Source organism: Dromiciops gliroides, chromosome 6 (genome assembly GCF_019393635.1).
Source record: "Dromiciops gliroides isolate mDroGli1 chromosome 6, mDroGli1.pri, whole genome shotgun sequence".
NCBI lineage: Eukaryota > Metazoa > Chordata > Mammalia > Microbiotheria > Microbiotheriidae > Dromiciops > Dromiciops gliroides.
Window position 1 is genome coordinate 220,873,205 of NC_057866.1, and position 16,951 is coordinate 220,890,155.

Genomic DNA, 16,951 nt, shown 5'->3' on the forward strand with positions numbered 1-16,951 from the left:
CTTCCAGAGAATACTAGTACACAGTGACAGGGGTAACAATAGGCCAGGAATTTGACCCAACAAGTTCTGCCAAGATATAGGAAATGTCTGTTTTCAGACATTCCCAAACTGTGAATCTCATTTGGGGATACCTTAGGTACTCTAGGGCTGAGAAAAACAAACAAACCAAAAGAGGGAAAAAAGAAATGTCAAAGTGATTTATTAGTTCCAAACTGGAAAGTTGAGGACATAACTAACTTGGAGAAAGTTCAAAAGAGAGAAATGAAGGTCAGCGAAGGTTGAAAAATGAGAACTCTGTGGAGAACTAAGGTTTTCCATCTACTATATTCCTTAATGATGTTCAAGTATATATAATCTTACTGTAAATATAGGCTTTCTTTGAATGTAGGCCACAATCTTAAATGAGGTTTCCTTGGAAGGAAAACAAATATGTATAGATATATACAGAAATTTATTTATGCAAAATTATCATACTCCAACATACCAATGGATCTGGGATCTCATCAAATTGGACATTCCCTCTAGTGATGCAGAGTACAGCCTATCTGTGCTTGTCATCCCATGAAATCTTCTTCATGAGATTTCCATGTAGTGTCTGTATAATTTGCAGGTAGCCTTCCTTGAGTTTTTCTTTTGTTTCAAGAATAGCAATGAAGCACTTGATCTATTTTTCATCAACCTTTTCTTGTGCCACAAGATCTAACCATTTTGGGCAGCTAGGTGGCATGGTGGATAAAGCAGCAGCTCTGGATTCAGGAGTACCTGAGTTCAAATCTGGCCTCAGACACTTGACACTAGCTATGTGACCCTAGGCAAGTCACTTAACCCTCATTGTCTTGCAAAAATAAATAAACAAATAAATAAAAATTTTAAAAAAAGATCTAACCATCTTCTTTTTTACTTCTCCTAACTAATAATTACTAATTTTATTCAACAGAAAATATTCAATCATAGTACATTTCTTTAATGACATCTTTATCGCATTTGTAATTTCATATAAGTAACAAACATGTAGTTAATAGTAAATACAAATTTACAATATGAAATATTTAATTTTTTTCTGTTCAGATAAAGATATTTTTCATTCTTTTTAAAAAATAATTTCTGCTCTTTTCAGCTTCTTTTCCCTTTCATCATCCTTCTCTTCCCAAGTAGGGAGCATACTCAGGTTTGGTACATTTCATATTTATTTATGGGGTATGGGAGATATGGACTATGTTCAGACCAATTCAGTATAATTTGTTAACCAACTGTGCATTACCACTTAGAACAGAAGACAAGAAACTGGAATCAGTTAATCAATGAATATTTATTTTAAAAGTAGTTGTTCTATGCCTTTTGTTGTACAGTGATTTTTAATCATTTTTCAGTCCTGTCCCATTTTTCTAGACCCCATCTGGGGTTTTCTTGGCGGAGATACTGGAGTGGTTTGCCATTTCCTTCTCCATCTTATTTTATAGAGAGGAAACTGAGGCCAACAGGATTAAGCATGATGAAAGCAAAAAAGGAAAAAGAAATAGCCTTTGCCTTTAGGTAAATGTTAATCATGGTGAACAGGCAGGGCTTACACAATTTTGTTTTTTTGTTTTTTGTAGGGCAATTAGGGTTAAGTGACTTGCCCAGGGTCACACAGCTAGTAAGTGTGTCAAGTGTCTGAGGCCGGATTTGAACTCAGGTACTCCTGAATCCAGGGCCGGTGCTTTATCCACTGCGTCACCTAGCTGCCCCCTTACACAATTTAAAAAAAAAAAAAAGAGAACAATGCAAGATAATAGGTAATAAAAAACTAATTTGTGTGGTTTGGGCAGGAAATGTTGTAAGAGCTTAAAAGAGAGAGATCAACTTGGAAGGAAGAAGCTGGAAAAGACCAAAGAGAGATGGACATAAGTACCTCTCAAATCAAGGCTAAACTCCTGATCCCAGTATTCCAGGCCATACGGCCCTCACCTTTTCTCATACTCTTCCTATTCTACAGTGCGTCCTAGCCAAATGGGACTGTTGCCCAACTTTCATTCCCTGTTTCTGATTCTCCGTGCCAAACCTCATGCATGGAATGAACTCGGATGCCATCTCCTACATAAAACTTGCCTGATCTCTTGGTCAGTTGTGGAGTTATTAGACCCCAGACCTCCCCCAGGTTAAAATATTTTCTCCCTTATCAAATTTCTCATATTATAGAATGGATTTCTTCTTTGCACTTATCTCAGTTCTCCTGCCATCGTCATTTTAATTAATCTATTTTCTGGGTGTGGGATGTGGCTACCCTGGCCTACCTGCAGTTCTTCAAAGACTACATCTTCCAACCCTCTGTGTTAGTCTTGGCTATTCCCCATTCCTGTCATGTTCTTCTTCCTTACCTCCTCCTCCCAGGTTCTCTGATTTACTTCAAAACTCTGTCCAAATTACACTTTCTACGGAAGGCCTTCTCAGATCTGCTTACCAGCTTATTATCTTATTACTCACCATCTAAACTCCATATATTCTGGGCACCCAGGGTGGTGATGACTCTGAACTCAATCTTTCAGAATTTAGAAAAGTTCTACCTCCCCCATATTGTTCCAAAACAACCCTAAGAAGGTTTCCATTTAACCAATTAACATCAAATAGCTTTTATAAATAGGTATTTATGTCAAAGATATAACCAGATCAGAAGTACAAACATCTCCTCTCTCAGACCACTTCTCACAATAACCAAAAGGCATAATCTCTATACCAACAGCATCAAACTCAAATAGAAATGGGACCAAGAAACCCTACATAAGGATCCTTGGGACAGAATACTGACTTTGGAAATTACATATTAACATTATCTATATTCTATTGTATTTTTATTCATTTTAACTATTTCCAAATTACATTTTAATCTGGTACATAGCATACATTACACTAAATTAAATTCCAAATACTGTAAAAGCATTGGTTGTGGGCAGCTAGGTGGCACAGTGGATAAAGCACCGGACCTGGATTCAGAAGTACCTGAGTTCAAATCTGGTCTGAGACACTTCACACTCACTAGCTGTGTGGCCTTGGGCAAGTCACTTAACCCCAATTGCCCCACAAAAACAAACAAACAAAAAATAAAAGCATTGGTTGAGTCCTCATCTTGGTTCCCACTGATTGGAGTCCTGAAGTTCATTCCTTAGGTCATTAATGATGAAAAACTGGCCACTATACTTGGTGTTGACTCTACATGGGGACATTCTTTCTGATGGCTTGCCCTCCTGACTTTTTTTTGTAATTTATTTTAATTTTTATTTAGAATTTTCCCCAAGTTACATGTAAGAAAAGAAAAAAAAAACATTTTTTCACACTGATTTTTTAAACCTTTGTGTTCTAAATTTTCTTCCTCCCTCCCTCCTCAACCTTCCCTATGCAATCAAGAAATTCAATATGTCATACATGTGTAGTTATGTAAAACATCTTCACATTAGTCAAATTTTGAAAGAAAATAGACAAAATAACTTTAGTGAGGCAATTGGAGTTAAGTGACTTGCCCAGGGTCACACAGCTAGTAAATGTTAAGTGTCTGAGGTCAGATTTGAACACAGGTACTCCTGAATCCAGGGCCAGTGCTCTATCTACTGTGCCACCTAGCTGCCCTGACAAAATAACTTTAGAAAGAGGAAATAACAAATAAAATTATACTTCAACCTGTATTCAAATACCATCAGTTCTTCCTCTGTTGATGGTTTGCATTTTTCATACATCCTTCTGATAGCATCCTGCTCATCATTTCTCTCACAGTTACTATTGCTAACTGTATTACCCTCCATCCTATTCCCTCCCCTTGATATTTACTCTATTTTCTATCTTCTTTGACCCTATCTCTCCTCAAAAGTGTTTTGCTTCTTACTGCTCCCTCCCCAAATATGCCCTCCCTTCCTTTGCCTCTCCCCTCCCTTTTCCCATTCCCTGTCACTTTCCCTCAGAGCAAAATATATTACTATACCCACTTGAGTGTGTATGTTATTCCCTCTTTGAGCCAATTCTGATGAAAGTTAGGCTCACTTACTTCTCTGTTCCTTCCCCATGGTCCCCTCAATAAGTTTTGTCTTGTTTCTTTTATGTGAGCTAATTTACCCCCTTCCACCTCTCCCTTTCCCTTTCTTCCAATGCATTCCTCTTACCCCTTAACTTTATTTTAAAGATGTCATCATGGGTTAACTAGGTGACACAGTGGACAAAGCATCAGCTCTGGACCCAGGAGGTCCCAAGCTCAAATCCAGCCTCAGACATGAGCCACCCCACCCTGTCTGCCCCACAAAAAACAAGGATAAACAAAAAAATGCTTTATAGACATCATCCCTTCATATTCAATTCATACTAGTGCCCTCTAAGTATATTCCTTTTAGCTGCCCCAATACCGAGAAAGTTCTTATGAGTTAGAAGTATTATCTTCCCATGTAGGAATGTAAACAATTTAACCTTTTAATGTCCCCCATGATTTCTTTTTCCTGTTTACCTTTTTGTGATTCTCTAGGGTCTTATATTTGAACATCAAATTTTCTATTCAGTTCAGGTGTTTTCATCACAAATGCCTGAAAGTCCTCTTTATCATTAAAGTCCTATTTTTCCCCCTGAAAGATTATACTCAGTTTTGCTGGGTAGGTAATTTTTGGTTGTAGTCCCAATTCCTTTGTCCTCCAGAATATCATATTCCATGTCTTTTGGTCCTTTAATGTAGAAACTACTAGATCTTGTGTTATCCTGACTATAGCTCCACAGCATTTGAATTCCTTTTTTCTAGATGCTTGCAATATTTTCTCCTTGACCTGGGGATCTCTGGAATTTGGCTAAAATATTCCTGGAGGTTTTCCTTTTGGTATCTCTTTTAGGAGGTGATTGGTGGATTCCTTCAATTTCTATTTTACTTTCTGCTTCTATAATATCTGGGCAATTTTCCCTGATAATTTCTTGGAAGATGATGTCTAAACTCTTATTTTGATCTTGGTTTTCAGGTAGTCCAGTGATTTTCGAATTATCTTTCCTGGATCTATTTTCCAGGTCAGCTGTTTTTCCAAGGAGATATTTCATATTGCCCTCTATTTTTTTTTTATTCATTTGGATTTGCTTTACTGTGTTTTGGTTTCTCATAAAGTCACTAGCTTCAATTTGTTCAATCTTAATTCTTAGGCAATTATTTTCTTCAGAGAGCTTTTGTAACTCCTTTCTCATTTGGCTTTTCAAGCTATTGACTTTTTTCTCATGACTTTCCTGCATCACTGTTTCCATTTTTTTCTCTCCCTCTAAATCTTCCCTCTATCACTCTTACTTTCTCTTCAAAGTCCTTTTTGAGTGCTTCCATGACCTGAGACCAATTCATATTTTTTGGGAAGCTTTGGATGCAGGAGCTTTTTTGTTATTATCTTCTTCTGAGGGTGTATTCTGGTCTGTTTTGCACTCAAAGAAGCTTTTGATAATTTTCTCTGACTACTCATCTTGAACATTTATTTCTTGGCTTTTAACTCCTTCCTAACATGTAGTGCTGCTTCCAGGATGGACTGTCCCAAGATACAGTGTTGGCCCAGGCGGTGATTAGGCTTGTTCTCAGCCTGCCTGGCCTGTAAGTAACCACGGTCTGCTTTCTCTTTGACCTGGAACCTGTTTGAAAACTGATACTTTATGGTCAGAAGCTTGGCGTGCCTGTGCCCCTCCCCCACTGGGTGACTACCACTTGAGTTTGCTTTGCTGGTTCAGAACATGGGCACCCCACCCCAGCTCCAGCAGAAACCGCAGCTATTCTCCCCAACTGCTGGACCCCCTCATTGGTCTGCGAGCTAATCTTCAGAAGAAGCAGGTGAAGATTCCTAGGCTCTGGACCTGATTGAGGCTGGTCCTGCTCCATGAGCTGCACTCCTCTCTCAGCCCAACAGCAGGTGATCTCAGTTGCCTAATTAACCTGTGTTTTGACTGGAAAATAGTTTTACTCTGGTCTTATGTGGGTTATGCTGCTCCAGGAGTTGTTTTATGGAATTATTTTTTGGAATGCATGGATGGGTTTGTTGGGAGCAGGGAAAATTACAGCCTTTCCTCCACCATCTCAGATGACAACCATTAAAGGGAAGATTTGAACTCAGATCCTCTGACTTTAGAATCAATAAGTTTCCATTGTACTATACTGAATCCTTATTGAACTTGATTCCTTAAGATATATTAGAGTTCTTTGTTTTTGTAATACTTAAAAAAGAGAAAATCACATATACTTATTTGCAAAACTATAACATGTATTATATATACATATATATATATAAATTATACTTTTTTGGAAAAGGAATAGAGAAGTATTATGATTATACTTGGAAAACATCAGTTAATTATTTAAATGAAGGAGTCGATGGTTTGAATGCCACTTTGTAAAAAAATGCTCAAAAATGACCTCACAATAGTAGCAGCAATTGGCAGATGGAGAATGTTGTGCTTTCTCCGGCCAAATAGTACAATTTCTTGGCACACTTTAAAAATAGTCTAAAAATGACATTTGTATGCATGTATGTTTTTGTGTGTGTACACAATGGGAATGTAATTGGAATGTCTGTCTCATCCCCATTGCCACCATATATAGCAGGAGACCAGAGTTTCTTGCCGAATAAATAAAAAGTGCTTTGATAGCCAGACAAAACATAATGTGTGGTGGATAAAGCAGTAGACATTTTAGAATTATCTTACTTAGTCCAGTTCAAAGACATTTCCATGGGATGTTCTTCTGGCAATATTGATGGTCATATTTATCACAATGATTTTAGAGCCTCAATCAAATGAGTCAATTGCACCAAACTCAGGTATAAAATTATTCCAAACTTCCCTCCTAAATTAGAAATTGGTAATTTCTTGGTAAAGCCAGAGAGGATTTGTTTCCAGGTGTCTACATCACTGAAGAAGACTTCTATGCTTTTTTCAAATAATTTTACTCACAACTTTCCCAATTCAATATCCATCCAATATGTTCTCAGCCTCTTTTTATGAAGTAGAACAATCTGCTTGTGTAATGAAATGATTAAATGCTAGTTTTATCATTTCTGGCACCTTTCTATTCAACTTGATGATTACATTAATTTCCATACCTCTTACAAATATACATATATTTAAGGAAATGGAAGCTCAAACCTTATATTCCTTACCCTTAAGCCTTCCAGATTTCAAGACCATTCTTAAATGTGCTTCCTCTCAATTTGTATTATTTCTAATTATTCTAGATCTTTTGGATTGTATTCCTTTTTTTTGCGGGGCAATGGGGGTTAAGTGACTTGCCCAGGGTCACACAGCTAGTAAGTGCCAAGTGTCTGAGGCAGGATTTGAACTCAGGTCCTCCTGAATCCAGGGCTGGTGCTTTAGCCACTGTGCCACCGACTGACCTGATTTTATTCCTTTCTAAGTGTTTTCTCAATTCTATGTGTATAGATCTTATATTCCCTCTAGTTTATCAATAACTCAGATAAACCAAACATTTTGATTCCTTGTAATTTTGGAACACACACCCCTTAATGGCATTGTGAAATTCTTAGATATGTAGCAACCCTCTCAGGTGGATTTGGTAGTCCCCTGAAGGGGCAGCCTTGCAACACCACATATGTGAAAGGATGTATGAATCCTAATTAGCTGACAGACCTCTAATGCTATGTGCAGTAACTTCTTCTTTGGATAGAGAGACAGAGACAGAGACAGAGAGAGACAGAGACAGAGAGATTGAGAGAGGAAGAGAGATTGGGAGAGAAGAAGAAGAAGAAGAAGAAGAAGAAGAAGAAGAAGAAGAAGAAGAAGAAGAAGAAGAAGAAGAAGAAGAAGAAGAAGAAGAAGAAGGAGGAGGAGGAGGAGGAGGAGGAGGAGGAGGAGGAGGAGGAGGAGGAGGAGGAGGAGGAGGAGGAGGAGGAGGAGGAGGAGGAGGAGGAGGAGGAGGAGGAGGAGGAGGAGGAGGAGGAGGAGGAGGAGAAGGAGAAAGGGAAGAGGGAAGAGAGAGGAGGTAAGAAAGTATATGGACTTTGAGTGCCTACAGATATGGGAAAAACTAGCACCCCAACCTGTGGCTTGATTCCCAGAATGTAGACATTGCTAAATGTAGACTTCTTGGCTGAGATTTTCTTTCTTTGGTTGAAAAGAAATTTCATCTCACTACTGAGTAGTATAACCCCCTGACTCTCATGAGTCCCTATGATTGTTTTTTGTATTTGATGAAAGTGGAAGTAAGCTGGCTAAAATGAAGCTGTCCCCTCCTAGTCTGTAGAGGCTTCTTCCCACCCAGAGCAACCAGAAAAAGGGGTTTTTATCCTGAATCCCAAAGGAACATCATATCTGTAAATTGAAAATATCTGATATGGAACACAAAGATGTATAATTCTCTCCCGATACCTGTCTAGAAGAAGGAAGAGAGAAGTAATCACCCAGTGACTATACTCCTATTCTCTGCAAAGGCAGAAATCACACCTCCCTTGGAAGTTCTGTAGTGGTGTATGGAGTAGGGCATTCCAGATCATATAAACCTCACTCTCTCCTCCAGCGCCATCCAGATTCAGCAGCAGGATATACATCAGGACAACTGGAGATGGCCCCAATGTCTGAGGCAATTGGGGTTAAGTGACTTGCCCGGGATCACACAGCTATTAGGTGTCTGAGGTGAGATTTGAACTCAGGTCCTCCCAACTTCAGAGTCACCTAGCTGCCTCAAGGCACTGCACTAGGCTCTGGAGATACAAATACCAGATTGCCTTCCAGGAATTTACATTCTATCTACCGCACCATATAGCTGCCCTGCTATGTACTTACTCAGGTTCAAATAGCTAGTAAGTATGAGACAAGATTTGAACCTAGGTCTTTCTAATGCCAAGTTGTTGTTGTTTGTCCTTCGTTCTCAAAGAGAAGTGTCAAGTGTCTGAGGCTGTATTTGAACTCAGGTCTCCTCCTGAATCCAGGGCCAGTGCTTTATCCACTGTGCTACCTAACTGCCAGATGATTTCCTATCTTAACTAATTATTCCAATTCATTGTCAAGTCCAGTTGGTTCTATACTGCTGAAAATAATGCAGGTGCTGTCAGCAGCCTCTAAATTTCAGAGTCCTGGACAGATATTGGTTGCCAGACTCCGGTTGTGACTTTAATTTGATGCATGTGATAAAGAATATCAAATTTTTACTCCCCCATTAACTGATGAGAGTTTAGGATTGACAACCTGGAAATGCTGATTTTTTTTTTCAGAATATACATATAGCCTTTAACACTATTTGCCAGAATATTTCTATCTACAGTGATTCTGGATTTAAAAATTCCTGAAAGTGTATTCAAAGTCCTATAATATAGCATTCCGTGAACTAGCAATCTGTTAGATGGTGCTTTAGTTTTTGAAACAGCAGAGAGTGGGTGACTGAGGGGTGAATAATAGAATTCTGATGCATATAGCAGATTCAGGTGAATTAAAGACATTTACAATTATTTCAGATTTTATTATTTTAAAGTTTTTACCAAGCTATTGACTTTTACAAGTGAATGTTTTTTATACTGTATTAAGACAGGTATAACTTGTAGGAATAAGAATGTAGCAGTCCTGTAAATGATAATAATAATATTTAAAATTATTTAAATGTAATCTAATAACATTTATATAGATCTTTAATATTTGCAATGTGCTTAACATATATATCAAATCATTTGATCCTCGAGGTAGATACTATTATTTCTAATTTACAGATGATAAAAGTGGAGCAAAGAAAGGGGGTAAGTGACTTACCCAGGGTGACCCAGCTAAGGAGAATCTGAAATAGGATTTGAACGGAGGCCTGCTGCCTAACAAGGTCAGTCAAGCAACATTTCAGTTGTACCTCACTCTGGTCCAATCAATCCACTGTAAGTCCTGACATCACCTCCTGATGTTATGGTCCTCAAGGAAAAACAACAGCAACATTTATTAAGTGATCACTATGTGTAAGGCACCATGTTAATACTGAGGATAAGAGACAATCACTGTTCTCAAGGAGTTTACTTTCTAAGGGGGAGATATGCAAAAATCTATGAACGAAAAGCTATCTACAAGGTAAATTAGAGGCAATCAGTAGAGCTAAGGCATTAGAATTAGCAGGGAGATCCAGAAAGGTTTCCTGTGGAAGATGGGATTTTACCAGAGGTTTGAAAGAAGGCAACGAAACGAGGAAGCAGAAATGAAAAGGGAGACAACGCAAGCATGGGGGGGGGGGGTGAGGGGGAAGAGGAGAGGACAGTGGAAATGCCTGAAGTTGAGAGATGGAATTTCTTGTGCAAGGAAGAGCAGAGAAGCCAGTGTCACTGAACTGCAGAATGTGTTTTGGGGTTTAAGGGGAAAGAAGATTGAAAAGGTGTGAGTGGGGGGCAAGTTATATATGACTTTGAATACTAAACAGAAGAATTTTAAAAGAATGTTTTCATTTTATTTTTTCTCCATTACAAGTAAAAGCAATTAACACTTTGGTTTTTTATAGTTTTTGAGATTTGTTTCCTCCCTCCTTCTCTCCCCACCTCCTTGAGAAGGCAAAGGATTTGATATAGATTATACATGTATAGTCACCCAAAACATTTCCATATTAGTCATGTTGCAAAAAAAAAAACCACAGACCAAACAAACAAACAAACAAACAAAAAATCCAAGAAAAATAAAGAGAGCTTAAAAAAGTATACTTTGATCTGCATTCAGACTCCATCAGTTCTTTCTCGGGAGATAGATAGCATTTTTCATCATAAGTGCTTCAAAAGTGTCTTGGATCATTTATTGCCAAGAAGAACTAAATCATTCACACTTGATCATCAAATAATGTTGCTGTTAACTCTGTACAATGTTTTCCTGGTTCTGCTCACTTCACTCAGCATCAGTTCATGTAAATCTTTCCAGATTTTTCTGAAATCCATCATTTCTTAGAGTACAATAGTATTGTATCACACTCATATACCACAGTTTGTCTAGCTATTCCCCAATTGCTGGGTGTGCCTTCAATTTTCAGTTCTTTGCTACCACAAAAAGAACTACTATAAACAGAGAATTGTATATTTTATCCTGGAGGTGGTAGGGAGCTATTGGAGTTTATGGAGTAGGGGGTTACGTGTTCAGACATACATATTGAGTCTTCTACCCTTGTCTTAGCACCACATTTCAGAAAAGATATTGATAAACTGAAGAGCATCAGAAGGAATCCAACTGGAATGGTGAATGGCCTTGAATCAATGTTACAAGAGAATTGGTGGAAGAAACTGAAGCTGTTTCATCTCAAAAAAAAAGAAGGTTCATGGATGATACAAAGAGGAAAGAGAACAGGCTTTAGATTCAAAGGACCTGTGTTCGAATTGCTTCTCTTATTTACTGCCCAAGTCACTTGAACAAGTCATTTTCTCTGGTCCTCAGTTTTCTAATCTGCAAAATGAGGCAGGTAAATGAGATGGTCTCTAAGCCTTATTTAGCTCTAAATCTATGACCATGAGTATTCGAAAGTGAGTAGAAGAGGATGTCAGTTTTCTTTTCCTCTTTGGCCTCAAGGGGTGCAAGCTATAGAGAAGAAAATCTAAGCCTGGAGTCAGGAAAAAAAAATTCCTCAAAGTTGGACTTCCTAGAGTAGCATGGGAGGCCTTAGAAGAGGCAGGCTGTCCTCACTGCATATCTTTAAGAAAAGACTGGAGGCAGCTAGGTGGCGCAGTGGATAGAGCACCAGCCCTGGATTCAGGAGGACCTGAGTTCGAATTCGGCCTCAGACACTTAACACTTACTAGCTGCGTGACCCTGGCCAAGTCACTTAACCCTAATTGGCCCACCAAAAAAACCCCCCAAACCCCAAAACAAACCAAAACAAAAAACAACAACAAGAAAGAAAAGACTGTATGACTACTTACTTCGTATGTTGCAGTTGGACTCCTTTTGGGGATGGACTAGACTAGATGACTACTGAGATCTCTTCCAATCCTAAAATCCTGTGATTCTATAAATAATAAAACATTTATTGTTTATAAGTGTGTAAAACTTCCCTTTCTCATTATTCTCCTTCCCATTCAACACAGATACAAACATGCACATGCACACACACACACACACACACACACACACACACGAAACAACCCATGCATAAATGGTGTATTGAAAAGAGGACTAAATGGAGAGACAGGAGACCTAGGTACAAGCCCAAATTTTGCTGCTCACTCACTGTGTGACCTCTGCCAAACAACATCACTGCTCTGGGACTTCATTTCCTCCTTGGAAATATGCCAGAATTAGGATGAGCTTTTCATAATAGTAATCATTCTTATAAATTCTTGTTGAATTGCATGGTCTATCTATATTCCTTTCTGTCCTAAAATTTTTAATTTTTAATTTTAACTTGCTTCCATGTGTTTGCAAAAATAGTCAGAGTTGGTAAAAATGGAAGGAGGAGTACTGGAGGACTTTGATGCATCTTTTAAAAGTGCACCCCCCACCCCCCACCCCCCACCCCCACACACACTATCTTTTTGATGACTTTTGGTTCTTTTTTTCCATTCCAAGATAAAAACACATGACACTTCTCCAAAGCAATATTCCTCTGTCCTAGAGAACACAAATCACTCACTTGCCCAATTGTCAGTAATACCAGGTCAGTCTTAGGTCTTCTCACTTCCAGTATGTTATATTACTATCCCCTTTTATTTTCATTATGACCCAGAAAGCATTTTCTCCATACCTTTCTCCCATGTTTCCATTTCTCTTCTCCTTACTCCTTTTCCTCCTATTTCTTTTTTTTTTTTTAACACTTTCTCAATATCTCATCTTTCTCATAGGATCAAATGAACATAGTATATCACGGGCCAAGAGCTGGAAGTGGCCTTAGAAACCATTTGAGTCCAGCCTCCTTATTTTATAGATAAGGAAGCTGAGGCACGAGGAGATTGAAAGACTTGTTTTTTTATGTTGTTGTTCAGTTATGTCCAAGACTTTGTGACCCCATTTGGGCTTTTCTTGGCAAAGATTCTAAAGTGGTTTGCCATTTCCTTCTCCTGCTTCTTTTACAGATGAGGAAATGGAGGCAAACAGGGTTGAACAACTTACCAATGGTCACACAGATAGTAAGTGTCTGAGGCCAGAATTGAATTCAAGTCTACCTGACTCCAGACCCGGTATTCTATCTACTGCACCATATAGTTGCCCTGCTATGTACTTACTCAGGCTCAAACAGCTAGTTAGTCTGAGACAAGATTTGAACCTAGGTCTTTCTAATGCCAAGTTGTTGTTGTTTGTCCTTCATTCTCAAAGAGGACCATGACATCCAGGTGATGTCATGACTTGCACTGAATTGGATTTAAGTGAGGGAGGACCGTGCAAGGTCACCAGCCTCACTCTATCCTCCAGAACCATCTGGGTTCAGTGTCAAGATATACATCAGGATAACTGTAGATGGCCCTGAATGTTTAAGGCAATTAGGGTTACCTGACTTGCCCAGGGTCACACAGCTAGTAAGTGTCTGAGGTGAGATTTGAACTCAAGTCCTACTGACTCTAGAGCCAGTGCTCTATTCTCTGTGCCACCTAGCTGCCCCACAACTCCAAGTCCAGTGCCTTATTTGTTTGTTTGTTTGTTTGGTTGGTTTTTGTAGGGCAATGAGGGTTAAGTGACTTGCCCAGGGTCACACAGCTAGTAAGTGTCAAGTGTCTGAGGCTGGATTTGAACTCAGGTCCTCCTGAATTCAGGTCCGATGCTTTATCCACTGCGCCACCTAGCTGCCCTACATTATACACTACATTATCTCCCTCCCTTGCCCTGAAGGTTAATGAGTAAGGGGTGATCCCTGAAATCATCTCATCCAGGAATTCACCAGGACAACAGGACCTACCCAGCCATCTTGCTTTTCTCCCCTTTTCCCCACCAAGAATAGAGGCCTTCGGGAGCCAATGCGCTAAACCCATTCCCCTCTTCCTTGGAGAAGTTAAGACCTAGCTTTAGGGCTGAGCTGTGCTGATTGGCAGATGACTCTCTCCAACCTACTTACTATATGTCTAGCCTGCCCCAGACCAGGCTTCTCATTCCATTCATACATCTATTAGGACCACCAGGCCTTACATCTTGCATCTTGCCAGCTGCTCTGGCCCTCACAATACACTATAACCCATGTTTTACCTTCTATACTTGTTCTAGGAACAAGAATTGAATCGACACGACCATGGCTAGTAGAAGGGACATGAATATCCTCCCCAGTCTCCATGTCTAAAGAGATGTGTTGCATCCTATAGTAGAATGCAAATTCCTTGAAGGCAATTTGGTATTTGTATCTCCAGAGCAGTGCCTTGAGGCAGCTAGGTGACTGAAGTTGTGAGGACCTGAGTTCAAATCTCACCTCAGACACCTAATAGCTGTGTGATCCCGGGCAAGTCACTTAACCTCAATTGCCTCAGACATTGGGGCCATCTCCAGTTGTCCTGATGTATATCCTGTTGCTGAATCCGGATGGTGCTGGAGGAGAGAGTGAGGTTGGTGACTTTCCACAGCCCTGCCTCATTTAAATCCAAGTCATGATATCTCCCAGTTGTCATGGTCCTCTTTGAGACCAAAGGACAAATAACAACAACAACAGTGCCTCACAAAATAGTATCACCACTACCACCCACAACAATAACTAGATAGTGACTCAAGTTTTGCAAAGCATTTTGATATATTATCTCATCTGAGTTTCACAATAACCATATGAAGTAGATGTTAATATTCCCATTTTATAGATGGGGAAACTGATATGAAGGAGGTTAAATGAGTACCCAGGATCACATAGCTGATTAACTGTCCGAGTCAGGATTTGAATTCATGTCTTCCTGACTCCAAATCTGATTTCTATTCACTATATCTTTTAATATATATATAGATATAGATATAGATATAGATATAGATATATAGATATATATATATATAGATATAGATTTAATCAAAATATTTTTCTCCCTTTAGCAGTCAATGAAAAATGGAAATCTATTATCACAGAATTTTTTATTTTGCTTTTGAAAATATAAAGCCAACTTTTTGGGGGGTCAGGGGGTGGGGCAATGAGGGTTAAGTGACTTGCCCAGGGTCACACAGCTAGTAAGTGTCAAGCGTCTGAGGCCAGATTTGAACTCAGATTCTCCTGAATTCAGGGCTGGTGCTTTAATCACTGTGATACCTAGCTGCCCGCAGTCAACTTTATTTTAATGTTAGGGGATGGGAGGGAAACCAGAACAGTCTATAGGCAATACTACTTCTACTCTCTGCTTGGGTGCCTACCATCAGTCCTGCCCACCTGCTCCACATGGTGATTTTGGGACTCTAGCCAAGGTTTTGCTTTAAATTCCACAGTGTGAAAAAAATAGAGGAGAGACTGATAAAAACAGACAAGCTGCAGATCTGTTGCAAGGGGGATGGGGGGAATATCTCTCTCCCAAACACTAAGTCATTAAAATATGGTGCTGGAGCAGAATATCTTCATATCCACAGTGAAGCCATAATGCTTCTTTCCCAGCCCTGAAATGCTGCCAGTTTTTAGGAAGGCCAACAAAGTGCCAGAAAAATTATAGCACAGACATACAGAGACACACATCTCGGTGCTGGCCGGGGTTTTGTCAATTCCCCTAGAGCAGATAATGTGAAAATCATAAAGGCAGAGTGGTGACATCATGCAGCCCCGTGGAAGTGCTGAACTCTTTGTTCACTTTATGGAAGGCCCATGGGTAATCGCCTTATTTGATATATAAATAAAAAATAAAGATTGTAGGTAGCAATGTAACCATGGTAAGGCTCTGGTTTCTATCACCCAGATTCCTTGAAGTATTTTATGTGAATTTTATAAATGCCAATGTTCTTATTTTACAGTAGACCCGTTCCTTGAGTATAGTCAAAGCTACCAGGTAATTCTCAAATTTTTGCCATTTGGTGTTCTGGTTTAGAAATTGGGCTTTTAAAAAATATCCCCTTTTAGGGCCCCTACCAAAGGTCTTTGAAGCCCATCATCACTGGCCTGAAATTTATCAACACATTCATTTTCAATGGAGAATGCTGCTTATTAATTTATTTTTCTTGAAAATGATAATAAATTTAAAAATGGTTCTTTCAATAAATATTTACAAAGATAATAGGAAAAAGGAGATTAGAGGAAAAATCAGTTTTTGTCCAGATAATAGAAAGATTCGTGTGATACTTGTTTCTTCTACACGCTCAACACCCCGCCCTATTAGGACTCTGGGTTATGATATTAATACTAGATATGTTTAAGCTAAATAGAGGCCTTCCTTATAGGTTACTAATACAGTTTATTTTTATTTTCTATCAACTTTTTCACTATGGACTTATGTATATAGTAAAAGATATATGTTTTCATTTTCTTACTCCTCCCTCAAAATGAGAACCCTAAAGACCAAGAATGCTAAGAGAGTTCCCATTTATTTTTTTAAAAAAGTTTCTAAGAATTCTGAATTCAGTCCTTCATTCCCCTAAAATCTGCATTTCTAGACTAATTGAGAGCTGAGACATGAGGTCCAGGCCATTAGTCATACTGAATAATTGACATTGGAGAAGGTGGCACAGCCAGCTGCAGACACATTGGCAACTATTCTCTACATTAAGACGTAGACAGAGGATGACCTCTTTACAGATATGAGTTGGTTTTCTGGGGTACATGCCCAGGAAAGCTATATCACACAATTTCACAGGGAAGAAGCTTGGAAGCTTGTGAAGGAGAATATTCCTACTCAGTTCTAATTACAGCTTTGCCACTTAGTGGCTCCATGACCTAGATAAATCACTTCACCATTATGGCCGCCAGTTTTCTCAGGAGGTTGGACTCAATGACCTCTGAGGTTTCTTCCACATCAAAATGCATGATCCTGTGGTCAGTTTAGCCAACGTACTGACTTAATGGTTAGAAATGGCTTAGCACAGTTAGCAAAAATAATTATTTAAAATAGAGTGTGGGGAGGCAACTAGATGGTGCAGTGGATAAAGCACTGGCCCTAGATTCAGGAGG